This window comes from Lygodium microphyllum, chromosome 16, assembly GCF_053477565.2.
Source record: "Lygodium microphyllum isolate KBCC chromosome 16, Lygodium_microphyllum_v1.1.10, whole genome shotgun sequence".
In the NCBI taxonomy this organism is placed as follows: Eukaryota; Viridiplantae; Streptophyta; class Polypodiopsida; order Schizaeales; family Lygodiaceae; genus Lygodium; species Lygodium microphyllum.
The window spans coordinates 52,840,259-52,855,547 of record NC_141150.1 but is presented as its reverse complement, the minus strand read 5'-3'; the positions used below and the strand labels follow the sequence as shown (position 1 = coordinate 52,855,547).

At 45.2% G+C, this 15,289-nt stretch overlaps 1 protein-coding gene across 5 annotated transcripts in view; it reads right to left on the bottom strand.

Annotated features, from left to right (window-relative positions):
* The window catches only part of LOC148022826 (uncharacterized), a 118,979-nt gene that overhangs the window by 13,202 nt on the left and 90,488 nt on the right, over positions 1–15,289 (bottom strand). The gene's annotated exons all lie outside the window — the stretch shown is intronic.

The window sequence follows — 15,289 nt, the reverse complement described above, 5'->3', positions numbered from 1 at the left end:
TTTGGTCACTTTTTCGGTGGGTGCCCACACAGTAGTGTGCCACCCTAGATAGCTTATGCCTATAAATCGGCATTCACTTCATTCATTCTCATTCTACTTTCAATCATTCTTCACCCCTCTTCCTCCGTCACTCCGACACTCATCTCTCTTCACTCCACCGATGCCCATATCCCTACAAGAGGACACCATAGTTCGTAGTCACCCTTCCCCTTCTCCTTCAAGTGCCCTATTCTTGCTACCTTTCAGGCTGCCTTTGGAGGCTTTACCCTATTGGCGTCATCATCTGATAGCTAGCGACTTCTCTTCTCTACTAGGCAGCATCAATCTACTTGCATTTTGGGTCTTCTCCACTTGGCGACAATTTCCACCAACTGGCATCATCATCTACCTTGTGTTTTGCACAAAGGAGACCCCCTACAGTCTGCATTTTGCCATCATCAAGCATCACCTCCACATCTCCCGACCTTACCCCACACAGGCGTCAACATTCTACTATTTGCAATTTCAGCATTCTAGGCTCAAGTACTTGCATTTGCAATCTGACTCATCTCCCAGACATTTAAGGACTGCGGTTCGCTCCCTCGTCAGCTGCTGATCATCTTCCTTATCTCTGACGGCATTAGAGGACTACAATTCGCTCCCTCGATAGTTGTCCTTCACCTTCCAGTGATTACTTTGATAGCCTATTGCCAGAAGGACTATGTTCCACTCCCTTCACTATGCAGATTTCTCACAGGTGCTGTCGCCTAATTCAAACAGGACAATGCAGTTATCTTCTGAGCTTCGACACTCTGCTGTCTCAGTTTTTCTTCTCATAGCATGATTCAGTGCATCATCACTGTGTTATTGTGTTTTTGAGTTTTTCTTCTCTCTCAATGTTTACCATACACACTCTGTGTCTCTCCCTGCAAACCCTACTGTCTCCCTACACCGTCGCATATTTTGAAACCCCCCCGGGTGAAGGGTAATTGTTGTTACCATGTTTCTACAGTAATGTGTGTGAACACACTTTGGATCTCCAGGACACTTTTTGTAACGTGTCCACTTGCCTTTTCAGGACACGTCTTAGCAGTCCATCGGAAAGCATGTCTAAAAAGTTTCGCCCGGCACTCCCATGGAATGTTACGGGGTTTGTGATCTAGGGCTTTCCGTGTCTGCCACGTAGCGGAAGTATTCCGGCCGTTCCCACTTAGGATCGACCTGAATTAGGGTTTTCCTGATTGGCCATTTCCTAACAGCAATTAGCGTTAGACCCAAGCGAACTACTTTACGCAGAAACGCCAGGTCCGAAGCTGATTCACGCTACACTTGGTTCAAGGAGAATGGGAAACGAGAGGGATGCAAAGCTCAACCTCTCTGCCATAAGGCATAGTCCCATTCTGTTCCCCTAAAACAGTGTAAATCGAGTTCAAATATAACTCTAGGTCAACACTTTTGTTGCTCGTGTTCTTTGACGATTTTCCTGCTGTCCATCGTGATTTGAGAAAAGTTCCCGACCAACCGGGACCACCCATCCGTAGGACGAACCTATGGCCCATTCTCCGCACTTTCCTCGGGTTGTTTTAGTTATTTAATTACCTAACACATTAGTTGGATATGTAACAACCAGCTTCTTTAATTAACCCGTTAGGCACTGGTTCCTTCACGTAATCTTATCACTTGACATAGAAAAACAATATCAGACAAGTTCCTTATTAACAGGTTATCATATTTATCTTTGAAATACAAAGAGTCCAGCCCGTAGGCTTATCCACAATCCGCCCGAAGGCTATCCAGCAATCCACAGGGATCACTATTCCAAGTTTCTGCCCGTAGACTAGTATGCGGGCCTCAAGATCCAATCCCGAGTCACGTTAGCCTCTTGTGCACGTCCCAGAAGGCGAGGGATTTACGGCCAGAGCCCCCCCTGGCACCCAAGCGTCCTCCTGCTCCAAGTAGCGCTCAACGGAGAGACCTCTCGCGGCGGGTTCGGTCCACTTGCCCGGCGCGGTCATCAACCCCCTTGGTTAGGGTTAGGCAGGCAGTCGGGGGTAACTGAAACTGCCTCTCCCTTCAGTACTTCAACCTGAAGTATAGATATCCATTTATCTTTTAATTCATTAATCAAATAAAGCCAAACAGTGCTCTAAAATCTATAGCAAGCACAAGCATTTCCATTGATCATTTTTGTTGGCAAACTACTAAGGAATGAATCCTTCCTTTCGAACGCATCTAGCACTCGATCCGGGATGACTTGCAACTTGGCAAGATCCCCTATATCTTGAGTTAGGGCGTACCCTAATAACCCAACTTGGTCAAACCTTAAGTTCATTGGGTACTTCAGTTTATCGGCTGGTCTTTAGTTTCCAATCAATCTTCTTTACTCAAGAAAAATACTAAATTGGGATGATTATTCATCCCCTTGCAAGATAACTTGCGTAAGGACTTGCCAACTTCATTGCAAGAGCTTGGCCATTCCCTTGTGATCCAATCACAAGATCATATGACTCCGCATTTGTTGCGCAAGTGACACTTCGAACTATGAGACAATGGAGTCACGAAACAGTCTGTTTTAGGTTACTAGGCTAGCGTCGTTAGACCTAGGGTTTCCAAGTTTCATCTTGTAAGATTCTTAGAGACAAACCCTAGCTCACTTTACGATTGCATTTCACTGTCTCTACATTCAGTGAATGTGGGCAAGTATTTAAGGTATAGGCGTTTCTTGGAATTTAACTTATTCCGAACGAGTATTCTACGGCTTAGGTGTTTTTGGTTTATGCCAATTTGGGCAAGAGCTTGGCCATTCCCTTGTGATCCAATCACAAGATCATATGACTCCGCATTTGTTGCGCAAGTGACGCTTCGAACTATGAGACAATGGAGTCACGAAACAGTCTGTTTCAGGTTACTAGGCTGGCGTCGTTAGACCTAGGGTTTCCAAGTTTCATCTTGTAAGATTCTTAGGGACAAACCCTAGCTCACTTTACGATTGCATTTCACTGTCTCTACATTCAGTGAATGTGGGCAAGTATTTAAGGTATAGGCGTTTCTTGGAATTTAACTTATTCCGAACGAGTATTCTACGGCTTAGGTGTTTTTGGTTTATGCCAATTTGGGCAAGAGCTTGGCCATTCCCTTGTGATCCAATCACAAGATCATATGACTCCGCATTTGTTGCGCAAGTGACGCTTCGAACTATGAGACAATGGAGTCACGAAACAGTCTGTTTCAGGTTACTAGGCTGGCGTCGTTAGACCTAGGGTTTCCAAGTTTCATCTTGTAAGATTCTTAGGGACAAACCCTAGCTCACTTTACGATTGCATTTCACTGTCTCTACATTCAGTGAATGTGGGCAAGTATTTAAGGTATAGGCGTTTCTTGGAATTTAACTTATTCCGAACGAGTATTCTGCGGCTTAGGTGTTTTTGGTTTATGCCAATTTGGTTAACTCTAGAAGAAAATTCGAGATTACTTCCACATGATTCGTTGACTATGCGTAAATTGATTTTTTTAACCCTAACTTATCGGTTTGAGGTCAGGCATAGGTTAGGTTAATTTCAACTAATCTTCCCTTTTCTTTGCGAACAAAATTCATGCTAAATAAGCAACCTTTTTATTGCTAATTTATGCAATTGACAATGATAATTTCATAGAGTTTATGCATCGTAAGAATCGTTTCATGCTTTACACTTTCCATGATGATTCATTGCGATATGGGTTAATAGTGTGAGATGCAGTTTATACTTCTAGGTTTAACCGAAGTATACTATTTTAATGGATAATAATCTAGTCTTATAATTCATTTCAATGCATAAGCTATTTGCTAGAAATGTTTTTATGCTTTCTTTATTTTGCATGTTTCATTAAAAGTATTAACGACTAAGTTCCTTCGTTGTGAGCATCTAGGACAAAAATATATTCTATTTCTAACAATTAACCTTGCATGATTGAATTACAACAATATCAAATAAAAATTAGGAAGGAAAACCTAGGTTTGGGGTGAGATATCCACATGGATGCTGGGAGACGACCCTCCCGCGGCTGCGCCTTGGACTTTCTTAGGAGGCATCGCAATTACAGTCTTTCGGACGTGGAAGCAGCTTTACAACTTCTCTTTGGAATTCCACCGTCGCTCCCTTGCACTGTCCGTTGAAAGTAGTTTTAGAAGGCTTCCTCAAGGCTTTTTAAGTGGAAAAGGGAGGTGTTAAAAAAAAACCTTCAACACTCTTCTTCTCTTTTACGAGTAGGGGAAAAGAACAAAAGCCCAAGGGTATTTTGCATAGGCAAGGAACGGCTAAGGGTTTAACCACAGGGGAAAATGGGGAGTAATCCCAAAGTCCAAGGGAAAGGGCTTAAGGAAATTTATAAAACGGAGGGAGGTTATAATAGGACCTCTAAGCCCCACTCTTATTGGGGGGAAAAGAGGGCCTATAGACCTTTAAACACGAGGGGGGGGGGGGGGGGGGGGGGGGGGGTAATAATAGTCATAAGTAGGGCCCTTGGAGGGTTTTACAACACGGGGGGTGAAAGGGGGGGGGGGGGAGGGTGTGATTCCGACGGCAACGACGGCGTGTAGTCAGGCGGCGGCGCTGGGAGGACAGCCCTCGTTTGGGCAGAATGCTCCTCAAGCCCCCCTCTCACTCTTACCCACTGCATAGAGTGGTATCGTAGCAGCCTCCCGTTTCGTCTTATCCCCCCACGGCAGCAGAAGGCGCAGCCTTTCCGTCCCTTCGTCCTCCTTTCCTCACGGCAGCAGCGCAGGGTATTTGGCAGCCCTCATTCCCCTCCCCCTCCACTTCACGGCAGCGCCCTTCTGGTTAAATAGGGGGGGAGAGGGGTCCTCTCTCTCCTTCGTGTCAGCATGCATGGCACTACCACCTGCGAGCTCCCACCGAGGAGCTTCCGACTCCTTTCTATTCCCCTTCCCTTCCAGCACAACAGTCGGCTGGGGAGGGGAATAATAAAAAAAATTTGCATTATCCTTAGGCAATTTTCAAAATTGATATATCATTATCCCCATTACCTAAAAGGGGTTTCATGCGGGTAGTGTTTTGGTATATATTACACTTTTTTCCTCTATCGGAGGCTTTCTTCCGCCGGCCTTGTATATATACCTATTCATTTTAGGGCATACTTAGTGTCATAAATCTTCTCTACTAATACCTCTCAATACACTTTAAGTTGTGCTCTCTCAAGCCCCTTCTTCTCCTATAGTTGTGTACTTGCATTTCTACAAACCCTAAACCGAACAATTAGTATCACGACAGGCTTTGACCTCAATATCCTTTGTTTGATTTTCTCACATTGGAATGAGGATTTGCAAGCATTCTCAGCTCGATAAATACCGTGGGCAAGTCCATAAGGGCTTGATATCATCGGATTTTGTATTCAAGTTTATTTTGGCATGTGTTTGCACTACTAAGTACTACACAAGCTATTTTGTCCTCTTGTGCAGAATTTTCAACTATAGTCAATTCTACAAGTAAGAGCCCTTACAAACTCCCTTGTACTGTGCTACATAGTAGATGTTGATAAAAAAGAATTTGCTATCAATTTTCACACTTGCCAAGGTTGACTTAATTGTAAAGTTTGTTGATAACAAATATACATTTCATGATCTCTCTTGTGGAGATACGATTATTGCATTTGATTCACTATGTCGTGGACCATATAAGCTCAATAACTATGGTCAATGTGTGAAAGACATGACATGTGCAATTGTAGATTTGTAAGCAAATTCAAATGCAAAACCTTGGCATGCATGTTTTGGTTATTTGAATTTTGCTAGTTTACTATGCCTACAGAAATCTGATACGGTGTCTTCATTGCATACTCTTCAGGAACCTAGAAAACACATCTGTGAAGGCTACATATTGGGTAAAATATAACATGCTTCATTTCCAAAAGATGATTCAATGAGAGTTTTTCATAAGGTACAACTTGTACATACTGATATTTATGGTCCATGCAAACAACATCTTTTGGCAACTACTTATACTTTATGACTTTCATTGATGAATACTCCAAGTATACATGGATATATGGTTTGAAAGATAAGTCTAAAGTATTTTTGTACTTCAAGAGAACTTGTTAGATTGTAAAGTCTAATCGTTTTTTTTTTAAATTGGGGGGGGGGGGGATTTGTCACATCTAATGGCGTCCAATTAGTACCGTCCAATACTAGTACGGTACCAATCGGACTAATAAATCTTGGACCTATGTCCGATGCTACATCCGCTAAAAAAAATTGTACATATAATTTTAATACCTATACCGAATGTTGGGACTCAAAGTAATATACTTTAAACATTTAGAGACTTTATACTAGAAGTTTACATATTACGAGCTTGAGGATAAAGAGGGTGGCCAATGGAGAGCTTGAAAATGGAGGCAAGATCTCGATATGGCAAAGGAGATCTTCAAGGAGTGGGGTTAGAGAGCTTGAGGAGAGAGAGTTTGAGAATAGAGAGTCTGAAAGTTGAGCTTGAAATTTGAATTTGAAATTAGAGAGAGAAAGAGAGGAAGAGATTATATTGCTAGAAAGGAGGCAAGAGGGAGGGGAGAGAGAGAGAGAGAAAGAAAGAAAGAAAGAAAGTTATATTAACGTCTTCTAAAGACCAAAACTGGCCTATGAGACAAACTGTGATACAACTGATGAGGTCCAGCTATCCAAAATAAAAGTGCTGAATGAAAAGCTAAAAACTGGAAACTGAAAATACGGTGCTGTGAGTGTGATAAGTGTCGTGTATGTGTATGTGCGTATGTAGCTCTGGTACTCCAGATAATGGCTACAAAAGGGGAACAAATGTCGGCTGTGATAGGGAAACAACTGTCTGCTGTGATAAAGTGGTGCGATGTGTATATGTAACAGATGCAGGGAGATATACTATCCTGGGATGTAGTAGCAGTCGTCGAAGTCGCTAATAGCAGGTGATCCCTCCTGGATGCAGGATGTGGTACATCGGCGGTGGAGAAAGAGCAAACTGGAGGTCTGAGATCCAATGTGTTGAGTGTCGTCGGATCTCAGTCTGTTGTCGATGTAGATCAAGAATCCTCCGGATCTCCTGTCGGTGTGGCTGTGGGGTCCGAAACCCACGGATCCTCGTGCGGCGTTGGGTACGCTAGTCCTCAGCCTGCTGTAGTGTGAGCCCGGAGGTCTGGCTGGAGGCTGGTACAGTAGCTCTCACTCTGTCTGTCTGAAAGAACTGTGTAATAGTCGTATGGGTGGGCCCCTCTCTGACTGGGACCCGCTGTGTGCTCTGCTCTCTGATGTGCCATGCCTCTCCCAGAAAACGGCCAAATGATCTCTGATCCATATCAGTCATACATCCCTGAAGTGAGCTACTCAATGTGTATCTAGATCTCAACTCTGAGTATGCCGGACATCTAAGAACAAAATGCTCCTCACTCTCCACCTCTGATCTGCAAAGGAGGCATATCCTCTCCTCCCGTGGGATGCCACTGGCTCTACCACTCTCAATCATAAGCTGATGTGATGATACCCTGAGCTGTCCAATAAGAACTCTCAATCGATGTGGCATATAGATCTGCATATATCTCGGAATCTCTATGAATCCCTGCTCTGATATGCTCAAGAACTGTGTATAATAATGTGCCATCTACGATGGCTGTGGCTGTGCAGGGCTGACCCATGTCCTCTGTATATAAATATGCCATATCTCCTGTTTGATGACTCTGTTCCTCTCAGAGAGAGAGACGGTGTAAGTGGGAGCCTGAGTATCATATAAAAGAGGTGGGAGTCTATCAATGTCCTGTCAAACCAAGCTCTAGTCTGTGCATACCATGATGTGGTATCCCCCGATCGAGCCATCTCCTGAGATGCCATATATGCTCTGTATGCAATGCGATCTCTGTCCATATCCTGAAATCTGTGTAGGAAGCAGACTGTCTGAAATAATGCCTCGACTAGCATGGGCGGTGTGGCAAGCTCTACTCGCACAATGTCATGTGGGACTGAGACCTTGCTGCGAATCAATCTAGATATCATGATCACCTGAGGTCTCTCCATCAATGTCCATACATAATCGGCAAGGCCTGGCCCCCATATAGCTGCTCCATACATCAGTGCTGGAGTGACTAGAGTATCAAAGAGCCACCCCTTGGTGCGGGGCTCCTGGAAATGTGCCTGATGACACTGTCGCTCCATAAGAGCCAATGCTGAGTATCCTCTAGTGAGGCGGTCACGAGCTGCCTGTGTCATCGAGAAAATCCCTGAAGCTGCTGTAAAGGTGACTCCCAAATATACATATGATCCAGTGACCTCAATACTCCCTCCTGCTGCCATGAAAATACTTTGTTTGCGTATCTGAGCTAATGTATGGAATATAAGAACCTTGGTTTTACCAAGGTTCACTGTCATGCCTCTCTGTATGCAAAAATCATCCAATGCTAATAAATGCTGCTGTAATCCCTGAGCTGAATCTGAGACCAACACAATGTCATCTGCATATAGTAAGATATGAACTGTGGCTCCACTGAGATCTATACCTCCACCGGCTTGCTATTGAATAAACTCTGCTATCTCATCAATGTATAGCCCAAATAGAGTCGGTGAGAGTGGGCATCCTTGTTTCACACCAATGGTGCCCACAAGGGGATCTGATATACCTCCCGAACATCTGACTCTGCCAGTAACCCGCTCATATAGTGCATAAATACCCCACATCATGTCATCATCCACCCCCAGATCAAGTAGGCGTCTGAAAAGCCTCTCTCTCGGAACCGTGTCAAAGGCTTTGCGGAAATCCACAAAGCAACAATACAATCTCTGTTTCTTCACTCGTGTCTGGTCGATCAGACAACGGAGAGTGAAGATGTGGTCTATGGTAGAAAATGCCCGTCTAAACCTTGCCTGTCCGGGTGCGCGCATGCACTCTCTTTCTGCCAGCGTGCTGAGCTCCTCCTCCATCACCGTGCCATAAAGTTTGGCCAAAACTGGCCCAATCATGATAGTCCTATACGTGTTAGGATCCATAGGATCCCCTGACTTGTGGATAGGTACAATGGTGTGCTCTGTCCACGAGTCAGGGAACCCCTCAGACAATGCACGGTTGAAGAGGTGAGCAATGAGTGGAGCCAATGTGTCTCTGCCATATATAATATGCTCTGCCTGAAGATCAAACTGGTCTCGAGCGCGGCCATGCTATAACTGTGAGATAGCATGTTTCACCATACTAGTGGTAAAAAAGGATGAAATACCCGGTCTTGGTGTACATGGTGTGGGTATCAGCGGCTGTGCGGGTACATGATATAAACTCTGTGCGTATCCATGCCATACTGCAGGGTCATGTATCGGTGTGGGTGAGCGTGGTTCTCTGATCTGCCTCCATGCCTCTGCACAATCTCTGCTCATAAGAAGGTGGTATATATCCCAATATCTCTCCTCCTCCCATTCCCGCTTTTTACGGCGGGTCAAGCGGTGCATGCGTCTCTGCGCCTGTCTGTGTGTGATCTCTCCTCTGGCCTCCAAATCGCGTAGCTGTCAACGTAGATCTCTGCACTCATCATCATACCACCTAATCTGTGGCATGGTACCGGTCCGAGGGGGGTGCGTGTATGTATGATGTGGAAAACTGAGTGTAGCAGAATCATGCAGAATGCGTATGATATCAGTGGTCAGTGTATCAAGGGGTGCGTATGGATCAAGTGACGTGATGTGCTCCTCCAGATGCTGTGAGTAAACATGTGAGAGCTCATGAGTGAAGTGTATGGTAGTATGCATGTGGAGTATGATATCTGCAGGTGGTGATGGTAATGAGGTGAGGAGTGAGAAACTGAGAAAGGTGTGATCGGCACCGAGTGGAAGTCTCCCAAGGCCGAAGGACTCGATAGTATGCATCCCATCGATCGGTCCGAGTAGATAATCTACAGTACTCTCGCCCCCCCCATGTGGGAAGCATGTAAGACCTCCTGAATATGGCCATCGTGCCATCCCGTTATAAATAACGAGATGATGTCTACTACCAAGCTCAAGTAAATGCCCTTCATACCCTGTGGCGTCTAGCCCAGTATCTGCTGACTCCCGACTGATCCCCAACTCCTCAGGGTCTAATGCTCTCATGATCTCTGGCTGCTCCATATCAAAACTCTCACACTGTCGGCTCTGTGTGCGCCCGTTGAAGTCCCCCATAAGGAAGACCTCACCCAAACTAGAATACAGAATAATGTCCTCTGAGAGCTGTGAATAAGGGGAGGGGGAATCTCTGGCCTGAATATCACCCTGCATAGTAGCATATTTGGACCCTCGTGGTAAAAAGTAGCATACTGCCATATAGATCCATCTCTTATCTGATATCTGCACTCTGATCCATATGTAACTGGCCTCCTCATCTCGTCTCACTAACTGGATATGTCTCTGTATCCCCTGACGGAATAGAACTGCCACCCCTCCTGAGCCCCTAGATGTACTCTGCCTAGTAGTAGCCCAGTATACAGATACCCACTCAAATCCTGTAATGCGTGGAAGCCCTCTCTCTGGGCTCTCATGTGTCTCTGTGAGGCATATAACATCATGGTCGGGTAAAATCTCCTCAAGTTTGTCCGATCATGACCATAGGGAGCCGTTGCAGTTCCAAACTGCCACACGTATCGGGATCTCCTGTACAGTCCTGCCCCGTCTCATAGGCCACGCCCCCCTATTTGGTGGGGCGTCCATCTATAAAAATCCAGCCATCTCGATAGAAGGCCTTACGGCCTTCTCTACATGCTTGGAGTATCTGTGGCATGCATGCTCGTCTGTGTGCAATCTGCATCTGAGTCACGTCCTCATCCATGAAGATGGGAGCCCTAGTCATCCCTCGGAGCGAAATCCGCTTCCGAAAGAAAGCGGCTCTGTCCTCCGGTGTGCTCATTTGTAATATCAGAGCTCTGACCTTGGTAGTATCTCGTCCTGCACGCCATGCCTGAGTAAAGGGCATGCTCGTGTACCCTAGTCGGGTGCATAGCCTGCGTGCGTCCTCCTCCGGAGAGGCCCCTTCGGGGAGCCCGGTAATACGCACGTTCAATCTACGCGCGTTCCTGAGCCTCTCCTCCTCTAAGGTCTCCTGAACCCGGACTACCTCCTCCTTTTTATTTTCTTCCTGGACCTCCTTCTTAATGTTCTTCTTCACTACCTCAATCCACCCCTCCTTATTCCCTTCTAATTCTTCCTTCATGTTTGCTTTGATTTTTTCCTCCCATCCCTCTCTCGAAGCCTCAACTTCGGTTTTAATGCATACCTGGAGGTCCTCTCGGCATTCCTTCGTGATACCCTCTCGGAGGTCCGCTTTGAAATCCGCGTCCTCTCTTGCCTCCCGTAGATGTGACACTTCCGTTTGTAGCTTGTCCAGGTCGGTTATGAGATCCCTCTTCTCTTCCGCGAGTGTCTTCACCATCTCCTCCAGTCGCCGGATCCTCTCATGGAGCCGGCGGGTTTCTTGGTTCAAGGCATTATCCGCATCCTTCTTGAAATCTTTCTTCGCCTCCTTGATAGCCTGGCTGATTAGAAGCTCCACGTTATGGAGCTCGAGCGGCATGTCGCCTGCCTCCTGCGCTGCCTGACACCTTCGTCAGACCAGTGCAGGGTCTCTTCTGCCCTGTTTGAGCCCTGCTCTCGTCTATTTGTGAACAGCCGTTTGATCTGTTTGAGACCTCTCGTCAGACCAGCGCAGGGTCTTTTCTTCCCTTCTCAAGCCCTGGCCTCCGCTATCTGTAAACAGCCTGCTCGAACTGTCTTGTGAACTGCTATGCATCATTCCATCCTGCAAAGCCCTCCCTAGCTGCGATCTCAGCCTGACTTCTTGCGCCTATCTTGGCCTGACCTGCACATGCGCTGCCCTGCAGTAGTCTCGCAGTGTGCCACAGAACCAGGGAGAGAGGGAGCGCCTATTCGTTGCCACTGCCCACAGGCCTGTGCGCTGGTCTCTTGACTTCACCGACCTATTGATTGAGACGAGGACACGCAAGACGTTGACCCTTTCAAAAGCAACTCACAGCAAACGCAGAGTCCGATCATACCTGTTGTTGACGATCCTGGATGAGTAGGCAAGGGCGATGATAGCTGACGAAAAGCCTCTTAACATATCTGATTGAATGGAAGTGCACAACGGCCTCGCTCCTGAGAGAGAGAGAGAGAGATTTGGGATATGTACAACTGTGTTGTAGAGAGGAAGCCTAAACAACACCTACAAATTACCCCAAAAGTGACCCCAAATGGTCACAAACAGGCACTTGAAACAATCGAACAGTTTCCATCGAACTGGGGGGTCTAAGGAATTTAATGCATATCCAACTAGACGTGGGATAAAACACCAGTATACAATGTTACATACACCATAACAAAATGGTGTAGCGAAGACGAAGAATAGATCTCTCATGGAAATGACATGATGCATAATTAAGAGCCAAGCTTTGCCATAGTTTTTGTCTTGAGGCTATTTTATGTGCAGTCTATGTACTTAGCATGTGCCCCACTAAGACATTGCATTCTATCACTTTGTATGATACTTGGCATGGTAAAAAGCATTATGTGGCTCACTTATGTGTTTTTGGTTGGTGGATTATGCTTTGGTACTAGTGCAACAATGCAATAAGTTGGATGACAGGGCTATAAAATGCATTTTTGTTGGGTATGGTAATGAGAGCGAATGTTATAAGTTATACCATCCACAAAGTAATTGTATCTTGATTAGCCATGATGTTGCCATTGTGGAAGATACTATTCAGTCTTTACTTTCAAGTATGAAAGAGATAAATGTGTACTCACACAATATAAATGACACTTAATTGCCTCTTTACAGTGTTGTGCAATCACATGTGGCACCAAATGAGGCAATTTTTCAGCATACACAAGTTTCTCATGATACCATAAATTGGTCTATTTCTAATGCAAATATAAATGATGCACTTCTTGATGAGATAGTAAAGGTGGAAGAACATACCGAAGGGGAGTAAGGACTACATAGTAGCATCCTTGCATGAGAAGTTTCCGGTACCAGCTGCAGCAGATAGGTTTTCCACGGGTTGGATGATGGAGTACATGCGTGCGTACATGTCACACAAACGATCGGACGCACGCAAGGCACTTCAGAGTGGGGCTTCAAAGCCCGAGTGGCTAGACACGGACGACTGGCACCGACTCAGGGAGGAGGCTATAGATTCTCCAGGACGTTGAAGACAACAATGCGAGGCGGCGAGGGCACGACTGGAGGCCGGAGTGGTCCAACATCTTGGGAGTTGCGGCCACAGGACATATCTGGAGGACTTTGTAAGTTTTTCTTTTGTTCTGCCTGCTTATTTTTTTGCAATATCCCTTTCATGATCAAGCAAGAAGCAGCCTACTATCGCCACTTTCACTTGTGAAGCTGAATATAGGGAAGCTTTCATAGCTATAGTTGAGTGTCTTTGGCTTAGACACCTTTTGGTTGATGTGGATGTTGGACAGTCATCTTCCACTACCATCTTCACTGACAGTCAAAGCACATTGGTAGTTGCATTCTTTTTGGTTCGATGGTATTCTATGTGCTGCTTATGTGTTGAATAGGTGACCCACAAGAGCTTTACGCACCATCACTCTTTATGAGGCATGAACGGGCTCCAAGCCTTCTTTCTCTCATAAGAGAACTTTCAGTTCACTAGCGTATGCTCATGTGCCTTCTCAAAAAAGGCACAAACCGGATGATAAGGCTTTTCGCAACATATTTATTAGATATAGCACTAAAAGCAAAGGGTACCACCTTTATCAATCCTCTACAAGCAAGATTATTGTCAGCAGAGGTGTTAGCTTCACTGAAAATGCTTCCCACCCCCTGCTGGACTATAAAAAACAGCCTATTCTTGATGCTTCAAACATCTTTGATAGCCTACTACCATTTTTCCATAATGGCTCCGTGGCTAATCCTTCTTCTCAGCCTTCATCTCCACCACCTACATATACATTACAACTGCCTATTCAGCCTGATTTACAGCCACAACAACAGCATGATACCTTGTCCCATGAGCAGCCCATTATTCACAATGACTTGGAGCACACAAGGGCTGAAATTCAGCAACCTAAAAGAGTCCCTCATTAGCTGCTAGACACTCTTCGGGGCAACATTGGTGGCTATAGCATGCCATGAAGAATCTCTATGTCATAAAGGTGCTTTTTCAAATGATTGTTGGGTGGAAGCAACGAAGGCAAACATTGACTCCATCCAACAAAATGACACTTGCAAGCTATGTGACTTGCCTCATCACAAGTGTGCAGTAGGTATCAAATGGGTTTATTAAATTAAAAGAAAGTTGGATGGCTCTATTGACAAGTACAAAGCTCGCCTCGTTGCTAAGGGCTATGCCCAGTAACAAGGAATTGACTTTGAGGAGACCTTTGCCACTACCTCTCGCATCACTATCATTAGGAGTATTATTGCCCTTGCTGCCCACTTTCATTGGGAGGTGCATCAATTGGACATCAAGACAATATTTCTCCAAGGATATCTCACTGAAGAGGTATATGTTTCTCAGCCTCTAGAATTGAAAGTCAAAGGCTCTAAGCACAAAGTCTGTCATCTCAAGAAGGCTTTGTATAGTTTAAAGCAAGCTCCACTGGCTTGGTATGCCCGCATACATTCTCATCTATTGCATCTTGGATTTCAAAACAGCCCTACTAAGGCTACTCCTTATATTCAACAACATCACGGATCTGATTTTATTATTCTTGTACTTTATGTTGATGACATGCTGATCATTGGGACCAATGCTAGTCAAATTGCAGCATTTAAGACTAATTTACAGGAAACCTTTGCCATGGCAGATCTTGGTCTACTTCACTATTATTTAGGTATCCAATTTGCCACCATTGAGGGGAGCATCATTATGATACAGTCCAAGTATATTGGACAGCTTCTTCAGCTCTTTCAATTAGAGGATTGCAAGACCGTGTCTACTCCCTTGGAGCGAGGTTTCAACTTCACTTCTAATGATGGTAGCGAATCCTGGCAACTGCTTCTCCTCGGGTACATCTCTTGTTTCTTGGTTCAGCAAGAAACAAACTATAGTTACTACTTCCAATTGTGAAGCTGAGTACAGAGCAACATTCACAGCCATAGTGGAGTGTGTTTAGCTCCACCAGTTACATGCAGATCTTCATGTGCACCAAACAGCTCCAACACTCATCTGCACTAACAGCCAAACTGCTTTGGCCATTGCAAGGAACCTAGTGTTCCATGCCCGCATAATGCATATAGAAGTTCATTACCATTATGTTCATGAGTGGATGTCTATTATGGGCATAGCAAGTGTTCTTCAAGACTAAGGAGATTGCTCTCACAAC